General features: G+C 39.0%; 2 pseudogenes across 1 annotated transcript; both read right to left on the minus strand.

Annotated features, from left to right (window-relative positions):
- Window positions 1-190: 190 nt before the first annotated feature.
- Window positions 191-2,856, minus strand: LOC148719903 (kelch-like protein 24; annotated as a pseudogene).
- Window positions 2,857-5,570: 2,714 nt separating this feature from the next.
- LOC148719904 (uncharacterized) lies at window positions 5,571-7,604 on the minus strand (annotated as a pseudogene). The gene is made up of 2 exons (XR_015993364.1): window positions 7,432-7,604; window positions 5,571-7,178 (listed from the first exon to the last, which is right to left on the minus strand). The product of XR_015993364.1 is annotated as an uncharacterized LOC148719904 (transcript).
- Window positions 7,605-14,924: the final 7,320 nt, after the last annotated feature.

Raw genomic sequence — 14,924 nt, forward strand, 5'->3', positions numbered from 1 at the left:
GATGCGTATGATAAACCAAATGATAGTGAGGCGAGAATAACGAAAAATGGCAAAACATGTCGACCAAAAACTCTAGTTCGGAAGAGGATGAGAAATACTGCAGAACAAGTACTGGCCCTTTGCAAGCACCCTTTCTGGCGTGGGGCTTACGTTTCCACTGTCGTGACTTAGTACGAACATAGCAACAAACAGAGATTCAACTGAGATTTATTGGTTTGTGGGCTTCGCTGTATTCAAAAGTTTCTTATATCCATGCTCAACAGCGGCAGTTCTTACCTCAAAGAAGTAAACGATTCTATGAACTAAACAATACCTTAGTACAGCAAGATCCGTTTAGGAAGATGAAAATTTTAAAAAATTACGGCTTTTTCATCTAGAGTTTGCTATTTACCTAGTCTCTTAGGTGAGTTTTATAGAGAAAGATTTGGAAAGAATCGGAAGTAACGCAATATTCGTCCGAGACTAGCGGAAATGATGGGTGGAATTCCACCCATAAGCGCAGTGGCTGCTGGGATTGTTCATCTAGAATTGGCTATTTCCCTTTTCTCATAGGTAACTTTTATAGAGCTTAATCAAGATGGTAGTTAACTGCAAATTAGAGAAAACTGTTTTGGCCTAATTTTCGAGATATTTAATCAATTCCTGTGAAACTTGTAGAAATCAAGGACTTAGCATAACAAATAAATTGGTGTAATAATAGGTTGCTCACATAATTAGTGTATTCAAAAGATTCACCTCTTATCTAACACTTGTACAATAGAAGGTTGATAGTGTCATATTCAGGTTAGCAACCAATGTTGAGTGTAGCAAGCTAAACCTAACAGTTTCATACTGTGGTGTTATCAACGTGGTACTGGTAACTAGATCCGCGACCTTCTAATTACGTTGACGAGAGTAGAATTCATCTTGCATGGCGGTTTTATATTGACTTTGTGTCCATTACTTTGTGTAACAAATACTACAGTCAAAATAGCCTAATGTGCCATTTCTTATCACAGCCTACTGACATCTTTGCCGCAAATTAAGTGTCTGAGAGACTACTCTCCGATAACTTTAAGTTTGTCCAGCACTCCCTTGGAAAGCTTCAGTACGCAGCCAGTAAATGTATCTTTATTCCCTCTATAAATCCTTTCCGCTGGTATGATTGTCTTCTGGATCCATTTGCCCTCCACAGGATGAAAACATTCAATCATCTGTTCGGCCTCGTTACGGTCATTCTTTCCACCCAACATGAACAATTTTTCATTCAGACAAACCATATTACTTCCGCCCTTACGAGAAACAATCAAGCTTCCGGTAAGGACCGGTAAGGACCATTTATTTGTTGACATAAAATACACCTCACGAGTTTGCAACACTGACGGTCTCTCTCTATGCGATCCACCAGCGACAAAGATTTTCTCATGCATGACCACTCCAAAAGCATTGCCTCTTTCTTCTCGCATATCACCGATTTCCTCCCATTTGTTTTCCACAGTGTCAAATCTCTCAGCTTTCACGACGTTTTGTGACGTCGAGGGAGGACTCCCACCAAGCACGTAGAGATGACTGCCGGCTGCAAAAACACAAGCTTCCCTTCTACAGCCTTCAAGAGACGAGAGAAGTGTCTCCCAAATACAAGATTCGACATTGTATTTTTTCACTGTGGTTTGTTCCGGAGAAGTTTGAACCTCGACGGCGTAGATTTCTCGTTTAATGGCAACAACCGGGGAGTAATTTGCATAAATGTCTAACATGGACCAAGCGTTTAAAACTGGATTAAAACCCTCTGCATTGCCATAGCTACTCGGAAATGCATACAGCTGCCCGTGGAATTTTACAATGTGAAAATCATTGTTTATGCCAAACGACGGGTTGTCGGCTAAACGTTTCCACTGGTCACTCAGGAAGACAACAAAGAGTGTATCTTCCTCCACAGGTTACAATGGCGCTTGTTTCGACCCCTTTTCTCGACGATTGCTGTTGTTCTCCTTCAACTGAGAAAGTGGTCTTCTTTAATGCATTCAAATCTATCTTTAAGCAAACAAAGTTTTTTTGTACAAGTTCGTTTGTCACGACATCAATTAAGTAGTCAAGCGATAAGAAGTCCAGCCGAACGTGACGAAACGATTCCTCCAAATTTGCTTTCCGCTCCCTTTTGTTGTGTTCAATCCACTTCAACATGATTTCAAACACATTAGCTTCCACCTTCACTATGACCTCGTCGCTTGAAAGCCACCTTTCGACTTCTTTAGACTCCAAGCTTAAAAACTCATCCATTAATGCCACAGAAACAAAACTTTCCTGGATAAAATTCTTGCTTCCGGTTAAAAGTTCGGCGCATTGATATTTCTCAGCAAGGTAAAAAGTTTAAATACAGTTTGAGTAGTTCATCTTCTGCTCTAGGATTCGACCGGAAATAACTTTCAAGCTGGGTAGTAGTAGATAATTTCCTGCAGCGACGAGTTCTTCCACACTTTCCTCGGTCACTTCCACAGTTCCAGTGTAGAGAAATTCAAGAACATCTTCCATAACTCAAAGCGAATAATTTCCTCTTTATTCTCCTTCATATCGCTCTGAAGAAGCTTGCAAAAGAACGGACTTGCAGCGGAAAGCACGTTTCTGTGAGCATTCAACTCTTTGCCTCCTTTCGTCACCAAAGTTATGTTGCAGAACTGTACTCCCCAGTTTAAACTACTCATACACTGACCCGCAGTCCTCCACTGATTGCTGAACACTCCACACCGATGGTTGAGGAGTATTTGTATCAAGCATTTTCTCGTCACTACCAACCCCGGTTAAATGGTGTGCATTCCATCCTTTCCTCTCCCATCTTCCGTACCTCTTTCCCCCATCTCTGCGCCTGTCCCCTAGTGTAGCCGCTGTCACAGTGATATGTGTACCCCCGTGATATGTGTATCCCCGCACACATATCACTAGTGATATGTGTACCCCTGGTAGGGATACACAAAACACTGAAGCTTTGCACCCGGGCCTCTTAGAGCTTCAAAGAAAACATGGTGGCTACGAGGAACAAATTTTGTGGTTTTATATTTTAAAGTTTCCGATCCAAAATATAAACGGAAGAAGATAAAAGCGCTTGCTTTAGTAAGGGGATACACATACTGACTACGATTGCCGTGATATGTGTATCCAAAAGATATAATGGGGATACACATATCCCTGAACGGTGATCGCAGTGATAGGTCTATCCCACGACTAACTCGCTGTCGTCTGTCAATTTGTAATCAATAATACACTTACTAGCCATATATAAGCTTAGCTAGTAATTTTCTGGACAGACAAAAGCGCTTGCTTTACCAAGGGATACACATCTTGACTGCGATTGCCGCGATATGCGTATCCGCATTGTATCCCCAAGATGTATTGGGGATACACATATCACTGAACGGCGATCGCAGTGATATGTGTATCCCCTGACTAACTCGCTGTCGTCTGTCAATTTGGAATCAATAATACACTTACTAGCCATATATAAGCTTAGCTAGTAATTTGCTAGAAAGCCAACAGCGCTTGCTTTACCAAGGGATACACATATCACTTACTACGATTTCCGTGATATGCGTAACCCCGAGATATGTTGAGGATACACATATCACTGAACGAGAGATCTCAGTGATATACGTATCCCCTGGCATGACGAGCTTTGCCCACCAAAAAAATTTATGCAAATTAGGCTAAGCCGAATCTGAGTTCCGCCTGGCACTTATTAACTGTAAGAGAAGATCTCAGTTCGCGCCCACAGCACGTTCAAGGTGTTGCGGATGAAGTTTCTGTAATTACTTTTTGGCACTTTTCGGCGTCAAAATTGCATAGTTTGGGTAACCCAAAACCCTTTGGCTGACCTTTCTTGTCATAACACGAATGTTTTCCAGAAAGGGACACGCGGTAATGTCGGTGTTACTCGTGTGCAGGCATTTTTCCAGGTAAAACCCTCGCGTGGAGTCAACTCATGTTTACTTTAACGCTCCTTTTATGCACACAATGTAAGCCAAAGCATTGTACAGTTAAACGTAAAGATCAAAATATTTTCTTCTAAGGATGATAAATGATCGACACTGAACTAAATTATACGTTGAAGAAAATGCAAAACAGCATAACATGCAAGATAGGAAATTTGGAAAAATACGAAGTTACGGAAACCATGAAAATCTTCGATTTTTAAGAAAGGAAATTTTTATAATTCCAAGCCAAGTAAGCTTTTCCAGTGTTTCTTTCTTTAAGGTTTTGTGTAGAGCGGGGCCTTTGTTTTATAAACCGTAGTGACAAGTCGAAAGGGTTTGCTCTTGGTTATGATACCAAAGAGTAGAGGGACACCACGGTGATCTTCCAGGTGTTTGATCATCGTCGCCGCTCGTGGCGTACTTCGCTACTTAGGTGAGCGAGATCGACGTTCTTCTGTGTGAAAGACCTCCTTACAATGAAAAGCGGTCGATTGTGCTTTGTCTGTAGCGGTTTTAACGCTCGTCCATATTCAGCGCTTATCCTAAACATGGCATCTCTAGCTATCTACAAGACACGCTGCGATGTATTATTCGTCCATGTTCAACACAACAACAGCGCTACTGAGATAGAGAATCGAAAGATCACATTGTTGCGCTCGAGGCAGAGTGCGCTACGTTTGCCAAGTTCTACAATGGACAACAGATCGTACGGCCTCCCGCAAGAGTAAGGACAAGGTCTGTCAGTTCATAGTTAGTAGAGGGGGACTGGTTAGGAAAGCCGGCGAACTTCAGAGAAGTATGTTATTGTTCTAGTTTTTTTCGTGGTCACGTGGTGTTGACCCTGCACAGTATTTTCAACAATATGGCGTCCGATGTGCGATAAGAGCGTTTTGTCTCCAGAGTCATCCAGTATTTCGTGATAGATCTCCTGTTTAGATAATTTTAAGTAACTACTATCGAAGAATAGATAATTTGTCATCATGCCAGGTGAGAATTGTTCAGTTTTCGGCTGAGGATCGTGCATAGGCATATGGAAACTTCCCGTGGCAAAGAACGATGCCTACAAGAAATGGAGGTCTGACTGGCTAAGTGCGATCACAAAGACAAGAGTCTTGGACAAATCCTTCAAAGAACTAATTGCTAATGATAGGGTTTACACATGTGAAAGACATTTTGGGCTGAGGATCGTCCATAGGCATATGGAAACTTCCCGTGGCAAAGAACGATTCCTACAAGAAATGGAGGTCTGACTGGCTAAGTGCGATCACAAAGACAAGAGTCTTGGACAAATCCTTCAAAGAACCAATTGCTAATGATAGGGTTTACACATGTGAAAGACATTTTGCTTCTGATAATATTGAAATATGTAAGTACTTGGTGTTAATTTTTAGTTTCTCACTCGATACTTCGTTCGATCTCTACAATATTGTCGTGAAAGGTTTGCTTATAGCTTTGCTCAATTTTCATGAATTCGTATCTGATATGTGTCTGTTCATACTTTTCGCAGTTACAACAGAGAAAATGATAAAGAAAAAGCCAGGATTTGGTGCTCTACCAACGCTTAATATGCCGATAAGAAGTTGCAAAAGCAAGAAGCCACCTGAAAGAAAGTGATCAGACATTGAACATTATTCAATTTTTTATATTATTATTATTTTGTATTGAAATGCAAAACACAAACCATTCAACTTTGTCACATATTTTACAGATTTCTGTTGTATACACTTAATCTTGTAAAGAATAGAAGATGGAAAATAGAGTTGAAAAACAATAGAGTTGTTTGCAAAAACATGAAATATGCTCTAGCGTGTTACACTTGGGAAAATAACATTATTTTGCATGTTAAAAAAACATAACCATAGATTCTTAAAAATGTGAGTCTATATAATAGATATAGTGTTACAGCTGTAGCTGTAAGACTTAAAGTTAAAAACTGTAAACATCAAAACTGGAACATGTTGTATAAGAGTTTACAAAAAGAACTATGAAATTAAACTGTATTTTGAACTATTAAATTATTTTGAAAACTAGAATTTGCATTACTAGAGTGAAAGCATTTAAGCTGTGAAACAACAATTATTACCCTGTAAAAGTAAAAAAAAAAGACAAAAGAAAACAATGAAGTCAGCACTAACATGTATTAGTTCGATATGTCTTTCACAGGCTTAATGTTTACATTCTATTCCTATGGCTACACTAAATTTGTCTGTCTTCTTGACTTGATCGCTCAAGTTCCTTTCTTAATGCTTTAGCTTTACCTTGCTTTTGCTTGATTTTAAACCTTTGAACAACATCTTTGGCATAAGAAAACGAGCGTACCTTGACATATAAGCTAATTATGCAGTGTAAAATGTCCTTGCTTACAGAATTAGAAATTTCAAGTTCAGCATCAGATAAAATGACATTATAAGAGGCTGTTACTTGAGGATCTTTAACTGAAATCATTACAACATGTTCATAGTCTAGCCTCTCTTGTATTTTCTCTGAAATGGAATTCAGTTCTCTTGAATATGGCTTAATAAGCTTATGCTTGAGCTGTAGGACTCCACAATCCACCTCAACTCAAGCAGTTAATCAATAATTGTGATTTCTCTTCCCTTTCCTGTAGTCTACAGGCAGTAAGATGGCTTGCTGACTTTCGTGTGTTGTTTTGTGCTTTGAAGTTCTATGTTTTTTATGCAAGCTTTGCAAAACATATCCACCTAAATATTGCATGGCAGCTAGTTCATTCTCAGACAAGGAAACAGTTGTGACAACATCTTTAGCAGAATTCTTTTTCAATTCTTCTTTGGCGTGGCCCAGAAGAGTGTCTGCTAGCTTGGTGGCGAAGAGTGTTGCTGCTCTCTGGGGAAGTCCTTTGAAGTATTTCGAAGAGTTGAGCAAAATTTCCCCATAAAACTTGGCATAGAAAGCTTCAGAATTTCCTTTGGAAATAAAGGAATCATATAGGTTTTGGACTGTTCTAAATTCCGAAGTAGTTTTTTCAAATTCAAGACAATAATCTTTGACTTCGTCTTTCAAGGACTTGTGGAAAACTTCACGTTGTACGATATTCTGTGTCGTGTCTTTCACGAGCTGGGCAAACACGTCATATTTTAACGCTGTCTCCTTCTTCTTTTTCGTCTTAATAGCTTGGTTTTGGTCTTTGTGTTTGGCAGCTATGTGTCTACTTAAGCCTTGCTTGTTTTAACAAATCTTCGTGCAAAACTGACATGTAACTCCTTCGTTTTTAACCTACAAGGGAACAATAGATATATACCTCAGCATTGCTATAAAAGCTTTCTTGCTGTGAAAATCACACTATCAATTATATAATCATTTCAGGAATGTGCACTGACAATATTAGGACAGAAATAGCGAAGCAATAAATAAAACTCTTTGAGTAAAACTTTAGCTTGCGTATAAGCTACCGGCCCTTGGATTCGCGTGAAGAATCGCGTACAAATCATACTCATTCCGCGAAATAAGCGCATATTTATGCACTCACCTCCTCAACAACAACTTCTAAATAGTCCTCGAAGTCTTCATCTTCGTGTAAAGCTTCAAATATAGCATCAAAATCGTCTCCAAACAGAAAATAAGTACTAGAAGTCCCTACCGACGCCATGTTTGTTTGGTGTTGTGTACACGGTCGCGGTCACGTGACGGTACTTTCAACATAAAAACACGAACAATAGGCTCACTCTCTGAAGTTCGCCGGCTTTCCTAACCAGTCCCCCTCTACTAACTATGGTCAGTTACAAGCAATGGATAAGTGGAATTGTAGAAAGTTTTAATTCGTCCCTGCACCCAAAAGCCGATGGTATGTAATTTTGCTCTTTTCCGTTCTTCACACAGTCGAATAGCTGTTAAAATTAAATTTAATTGCGGGTTGTGCAGTCAAAATGCAACGTCGCCCAACGTGGTTTTAGTTAAACCAGCGTCTTGTGAGGCGCTTCCACCAAAATAATTTAGAAGGGAACAACAGCGCTAGCGCTAACCGATTTAATATATTCTCAAGAACATGTCAAAGTCTATTAAAACGCAGAAATTAAAAATAGTAAGAATTGGTGGTTCATGTTAAAAATCATTAAAGAACAGTTCTCAGTTTGGCTCGATAGTGCTGTCACTTTACACTAGTTGTTCATAGTGACTTAATTACTCGTTACTTTCAGTATTTGTTCGAGCTTTTCTTCGACTAAATAGGGGACATACAAGAAATCGCAATTCACCTCTAAAATAAAAATAATAACAAACTCTTCTCCCAATTGGACACCAGATATGACTGCGTAGTAATAATTGCGTACTACGCGAAGTTGCAGTGTGAGAAAAATAACGAGTGAGGAAAATAATTCTAAGTGCTGTACAGCGCAATTTTTAACATAGATTACCCCGCTAAAAGACCTGCTTGTCTTAGATATTTATGATAATATAGGAAGGTCTCCATAAAATACTAATAACCCGGCGTGTAATTTTGTGATTGACAAAACCTGATAACTCAGGTTTATGTTTGAAAGGGCAAATCATTTAGTACATTTCACTCCAGAAGTAAATAATCTCTTAACTTTCGTAATTATTATTTTGGTTTCAGGCAAATGGTGTCGAGTTGAAAGATACTAAGTTCCTGAAACATACATCCAAGCTTTGTTGGCAAGCATGCTGAATGCCTTTATAAGCAGTGCGAGGGAAAAAATGCATTTGCGGCCCCCTGTGTGGAGAGAAAAATCCAAATTTTTTTTTATTACAGGGATGGTAGAGTGAATGATGTTATTTCTGGTCTAAGTCATCAAAGTTCTGTACCATTAGAGTTAAAGAAAAGCCATCGGGGGAATATGGAGGTTGCTGCAAGTAGTAGTTGTTAAACTCTCAACAAGCTTTACAGGCGACCAAGGAAAGAGCAATTTTGGGGCAAGAAATTAAGCACGATTCTCACCCAGTAAACTAAACTGGTTGTTGGAAATTGAGAGGGACGAGCAACCAGAGAATTTGAAGTAATCTGGTGGCCTGATCTTTTCTCAGGCACTAGAAATGGGAAACTGACCTTGCGATTTTATGTTCCCAAAGTGATACTTTGATTTCAATGATGTGTAGTACACAGTCTAGTTGACTTGTTCGTCATGTTTCCATAAATTTAGTAGCTGTTTCTTGGCAGTTTTTGTAAGTTTGTTTTAAAAAACGATAAAATGTGTTTTGCATTTAGAGGGACAAACTTGTCTGTAGAAGGCTAAGATTAAACCCTGAATACAGCAAAATGACCCTGTAATGTTAATGCAATTCATGTCTAGCTGGGCGCACTATACTCTGATGGCCTTCATTCTGTTGTAACCAAATTCAGAGGAAAAAAAACACCTGGAGAAACTCTTAGAGGGATAATATCTGTGGACTTTCACCATTTCTATGGTCATCAGGAATGACAGAATAAAGCAGTAACTGTTCACAAAAGTCTTAATTCACTTAACTGAAAGAATAATGAGTTGGAGGGAACTAGTTCATTTTTTCCCAAGCATCTCTAATAATTCATTATGAAAATAATAATAACATTGACAACAATAATAATGATAATAACAATAATAATAATAACAATAATAAAAATATTTACAATAGTTATAGAAATAATGTTCATTATCCTGATGGTTATAATTCCTATGATTATTTCCATTAATCTAATCAGTATTATTATCATTTATATTATTATTATTTCAGCATTTATCTATGAACAAAATGGCATTATTGTTAGTCTAGCTGGGGATTGAAACTGGGGCAAAATAATCTCAAGAAAAGACAGGAAACCCCAAAAACTGTTCAGGACTGCAATTCTTGAGTTGACTCATTGTGAAAGGTTTTGGGACTTCATGAAGCTAGTGCTGTCTGTAGTGGGCCCTGTGTCAAAGAGAGAAGAGTAGCAGCTGAATTAATAATAATCATAATAATAATAATAATAATAATAATAATAAGGACAGTGATAGCAATGATTGACCAAAGTCACCCTATGACTAATAACAGATGATACATGACAAACAGCATATTACCGTATTTACTCGTGTATAAGCCGCACTTTTTTCCCGAAATTTTGGGCTCAAAATCGCAGGTGCGGCTTATACACGAGACCATTGCTTTCAGAGGGAGTACACTGGCTAGTATGGGGTCACAAATAGCGCTAAAAATCTTCAGTAAATAAAGACACACCATTTTGAAACCTGTTGTTGATCATTGCTTTCGGTAAAAGTGGTGGCTCCTAAAAGAGCCGTTTGTATCTTCAGGTTTAAACCCGAATCTTGCTCGCCAGCAGTCGCTTCAAGCGTTTCATCTGCACTTTGTTTGAGCAGCTAAACTCCAACTGGCATGGAATCTCCATTCCTCCGCATAGCTGCTTTCAATGTCGTCTTCGACCGATCACTTCAACACTGATCTCTCCATGACGTGCGAGAAAATACCACGCTATTCGGGAGAACTCGCGAGGCAAATGGCCGACCGTTTCGTTGCCTTTCATGACTTGCACGGCGTGTTTGTCCATGGGGTTATCCAACTCTTGTTTAGCAACAAGTTTTTCACCGATCGATGGCTTCCATAAATCTTTATAAACGTGATATCCACGCACAGCAGATGAGAAACCAAACGACTCCATGTTGTTTTGCGATCAACCTACGTGACTCGGCCCAGGCCCAGGCTTTTGTATCGGTTTGTCAGCCAATCAACGAAAAGTGCATCTGTGTTATGTTGCTAAGTTACCAACCAAGCCGTATTCCTCGAACCATAAAATGCTTGTGTTTCTTGCATAAATTTTGACTTTTAACGAGCTTTGCGTCCATAGTTTGACAATATTCTTAGGTTACAACATTGCTTATATAGTGTGGATCCTAACACATGTTAAATTTGTCTACTTATTGTCTTTTTGCACGTGATCGGCACGAGAGTTTAAATATCTTTGACACACATGATTTCATTCTGTCAAAAATTATCATCACAGTTGTCATCATGTCAGAAAGGGGTTCTCCCAGGGCATCGTATACCGCGTCTTTTAAACTCAGAGTTGTTGCTTATGCTGTTGAGAAAGGAAACCGTGCCGCTGGAAAGCAATTTAATGTAGATGAAAGCTGTGTACGTCGCTGGCGTTCACAACGAGAAAAGCTGCTCAAAACACCACGTCAAAAGCGAGCTCAACGGGGTCGCTCTGCTGCATTTCCCGAGCTTGAGAAAGAAGTTGCTTCATGGATCACCGAGAATCGCAAGGCTGGTACTGGCGTGTCCTCGAATGTTATTTGCCTTAAAGCAAAATCAGTGGCGCAAAAGCTGGGACTGGAACATTTTAAGGCATCTAAATGCTGGTGCTACCGCTTCATGGATCGATTTGGCTTCTCCATCAGAAGGCGAACAACAATTGCTCAAAAACTGCCCCAAGACTATGAAGAGAAATTAATCAAGTTTCAGCGTTATGTGTTAGCCAAACGGAAGGAGCACGACTTTGACCTTAAGTACATTGGCAATGCAGATCAGACACCTCTTACGTTTGACATTGTAACGAACCGAACTGTATCGGAGAAAGGAGTTAAGAGCGTCCCGATCGTGAGCACAGGTCATGACAAGGACAGGTTTACTGTTATGCTTGCCTGCCTCGGCGACGGTACTAAACTGTCACCTTATGTTGTGTTTAAACGGAAAACACTCCCTAAGAACTTGAACTTTCCTAAAGGGGTTGTTGTCAGGTGCCAAGAGAAGGGCTGGATGGATGAAGCACTTGTCAAGGAATGGCTAAAAACCGTTTGGAAAAAAGTTGGTGGCCTTAGCGAGCGAAAGTCCATGCTTGTTTGGGATTCATTCCGAGCACACCTGTCGAAACCAGTCCGCAGCACCTTGAGGTCCCTCAATACAGAGTGCGTGGTGATCCCTGGTGGCATGACCAGCATGCTTCAGCCTCTGGACGTTTCCATCAACAAACCTTTCAAGGATCGAATGCGGGCAAAGTGGCAGAACTGGATGCTAGCTGGGAAACACACCTTCACTGCCGGAGGTCGAATGCGTAAAGTCGAGCTTGACGAGATTTGCCGATGGATCAGCGATGCCTGGGATGACATTCCTCAAGAAATGATCGCAAAGTCATTTCGTAAATGCTGCATCACCAACGCTTTGGATGGAACAGAGGATGAAAAAATCTGGGAGGAGGAGTCTGACTCAGATCCATTTGAAGGCATGGATGAAACAGACGGCGATGACCAGTTGTACTATGCAGATCACTTCGAACGACAACAAGCCGAAATTGAGCCTGAGCTGTTTGAGAACATTTTCGGCGAAAGCGATAGCGAGGACTTTTATGGTTTCTAACTAAGCAATAACATTGCTGCATTGCAAACAATATTACACAAGGAACATTGAACATTAGCTGAGAAAACGAACTTTAAATATTTAATTTCTCATGTAAATAGTTTTTTCCGTGAAAGTGATAGCGAAGTTGAAAGCTGCCACATTGATAAACAAGGTTTCAAATATTCATGGACATGTAAATAGTTTTTGCTTGTAAGTAAAGAGTTTCAGTTTTTACAGTGTAATATATATCAACAATGAATATATGTAGGTACCTTTTCTTTATCAGTGTAAATACAATTGTAAATATATCATTCAGTAGTGTAAAATACAGTATCAACAATGCGGAACATGAACTGTGGTGTCCAGACTTCCCTCTGTTTTTATTGCATGGTTACTAAGCAAACATTTATGTATCGTTCGAGTTTTACATAAAATTTCCATCGTTATGGGCTTTAGTAATGAAGAAAACTGCACTCATTCGCAAGAAAAATGAAATTCCATTTAAGAGAGGCTTGTATAAGGTATTTTAACAGTTGATTAACTTATTTAGGTCGCTGCAAGTACACAACATTAGATTTCGACAAAATTGTCACGAACATTTAACACAAGTTCTAACAAGCAACAATATTTTTTTGTGAGAGTGGTTTTTTACGTTTTTATTTTTTTCTCAAAATCATGCTTGAAATTTGGGGGTGCGGCTTATACACGAGTAAATACGGTAAGCAAGACATTTTTCAAAACAAAAAGAGCAAGCTAAAACTGCCATCAGATAAAAATAACTGCCCCTAAAGGGCCGACAGCATAGAGCTGAAAAAATAGGGACTGGTTCTGCCATGAGATAACAACAGTTCATAGACTGACTACCCAAGAGAAACAGAACAGATTGGTGGTTCTGCCATCAGATAACAACAGCCCATAATGGACTGACTACCCAAGAGAAACAGATCCACCTGTTAGTTCTGCCATCAGATAACAACAGTCCATGGACTAACTACCCTAGAGAAACAGAACCAGGCAGGTGGTTTTGAATCAGAAAACAACTATTTAAGACATTAGCCCTCTATACCATGTGTCTTGGAAAATCTTCTGCATTCTAACAATCTATTAAAGAGACAAACTATCAGAAACACTTGAATTTCTGTTTGGGGGAAGGGGGGAGGAATTAAATGAACATCTACTTGCCTCAGCATGCCATCCTCATTAAGCAACCTATTTCATTTTGAAAATGATGATCACAATCGTAAAGATAACAATGATAACAATAACAAATCATTATTATCATTTATATTACTATTATGATTATTTCAATGTTTATCTATGAACAAAACGGTGTTATTGTTAGTCTAGCTGAATGAGTATCCATGTGATTGAAACTGGGGCAAAAAAAAATTAAGAAAAGACAGACAAACCCCAAAAACTGTTCAGGACTGAAATTCTTGAGTTGGCTCATTGTGAAAGGTTTTGGGACTTCACTAAGCTAGTGCTGTCTGTAGTGGGCCCTGTGTCAAAGAGAGAAGAGTAGCAGCTGAATTAATAATACTAAGGACAATGATAGCACTGATTGACCAAAGTCACCCTATGACTAATAACAGATGATACATGACAAACAGCATTAGCAATAATGATAATGATAACTATAACAAATCATTATTATTATCATTTATATTACTATTATGATTATTTCAATGTTTATCTACGAACAAAATGGTGTTATTGTTAGTCTAGCCGAATTAGTATCCAAGTAATTGAAACTGGGGCAAAATAATCTCAAGAAAAGACAGGAAAACCCCAAAAACTGTTCAGGACTGCAATTCTTGAGTTGACCCATTGTGAAAGGTTTTGGGACTTCATTAAGCTAGTGCTGTCTGTAGTGGGCCCTGTGTCAAAGAGAGAAGAGTAGCAGCTGAATTAAAAATAATAATAATTAGGACAATGATAGCACTGATTGACCAAAGGGCCTATGACTAATAACAGATGATACGTGAAAAACAGCATAAGCAACACATTTTTCAAAACAAAAAGAGCAAGCTAAAACTGCCATCAGATAAAAATAACTGTCCATAAAAGACTGACAGCATAGAGCTTAAAAAAATAGGGACTGGTTCTGCCATCAGATAACAACAGCCCATAATGGACTGACTACCCAAGAGAAACAGATCCACTTGTTAGTTCTGCCATCAGATAACTACAGTCCATGGACTAACTACCCAAGAGAAACAGAACCAGGCAGGTGGTTTTGATCAGAAAACAACTACTTATGACAAGCCCTCTGTACAATGTGTCTTAGAAAATCTTCTACATTCTAACAATCTATTGAAGAGAAAAACTATCAGAAACACTTGAATTTCTACTTGGGGGGAGGGGGGGTAATTAAATGAAAATCTACTTGCCTCAGCATGCCATCCTCATTCAGCAGCCTATTTCATTTGGAAAATTATTCAATCACAATCATAAAGATAATGATAATGATAACAATAACAAAATCATTAATAATAATGATAATTATAATAATCATAACAACAACTACAATGACAAAGTCCGTGTTAGTCTGGCCTCTACCTTGCAGAAAATACAGCCCACCAACTGAAGCTGAATTTTTTATAGGAATTTTATTGCAATTGGTCATTGACTGAGGCACTCAAGCCACCTCACCACGACAAGGTACGAACATTGAGGTGGAAAAAAGGGGTCTGTAAACTT

The sequence above is a fragment of the Stylophora pistillata genome, chromosome 11 (genome assembly GCF_964205215.1).
Source record: "Stylophora pistillata chromosome 11, jaStyPist1.2, whole genome shotgun sequence".
NCBI classification, from domain to species: Eukaryota; Metazoa; Cnidaria; class Anthozoa; order Scleractinia; family Pocilloporidae; genus Stylophora; species Stylophora pistillata.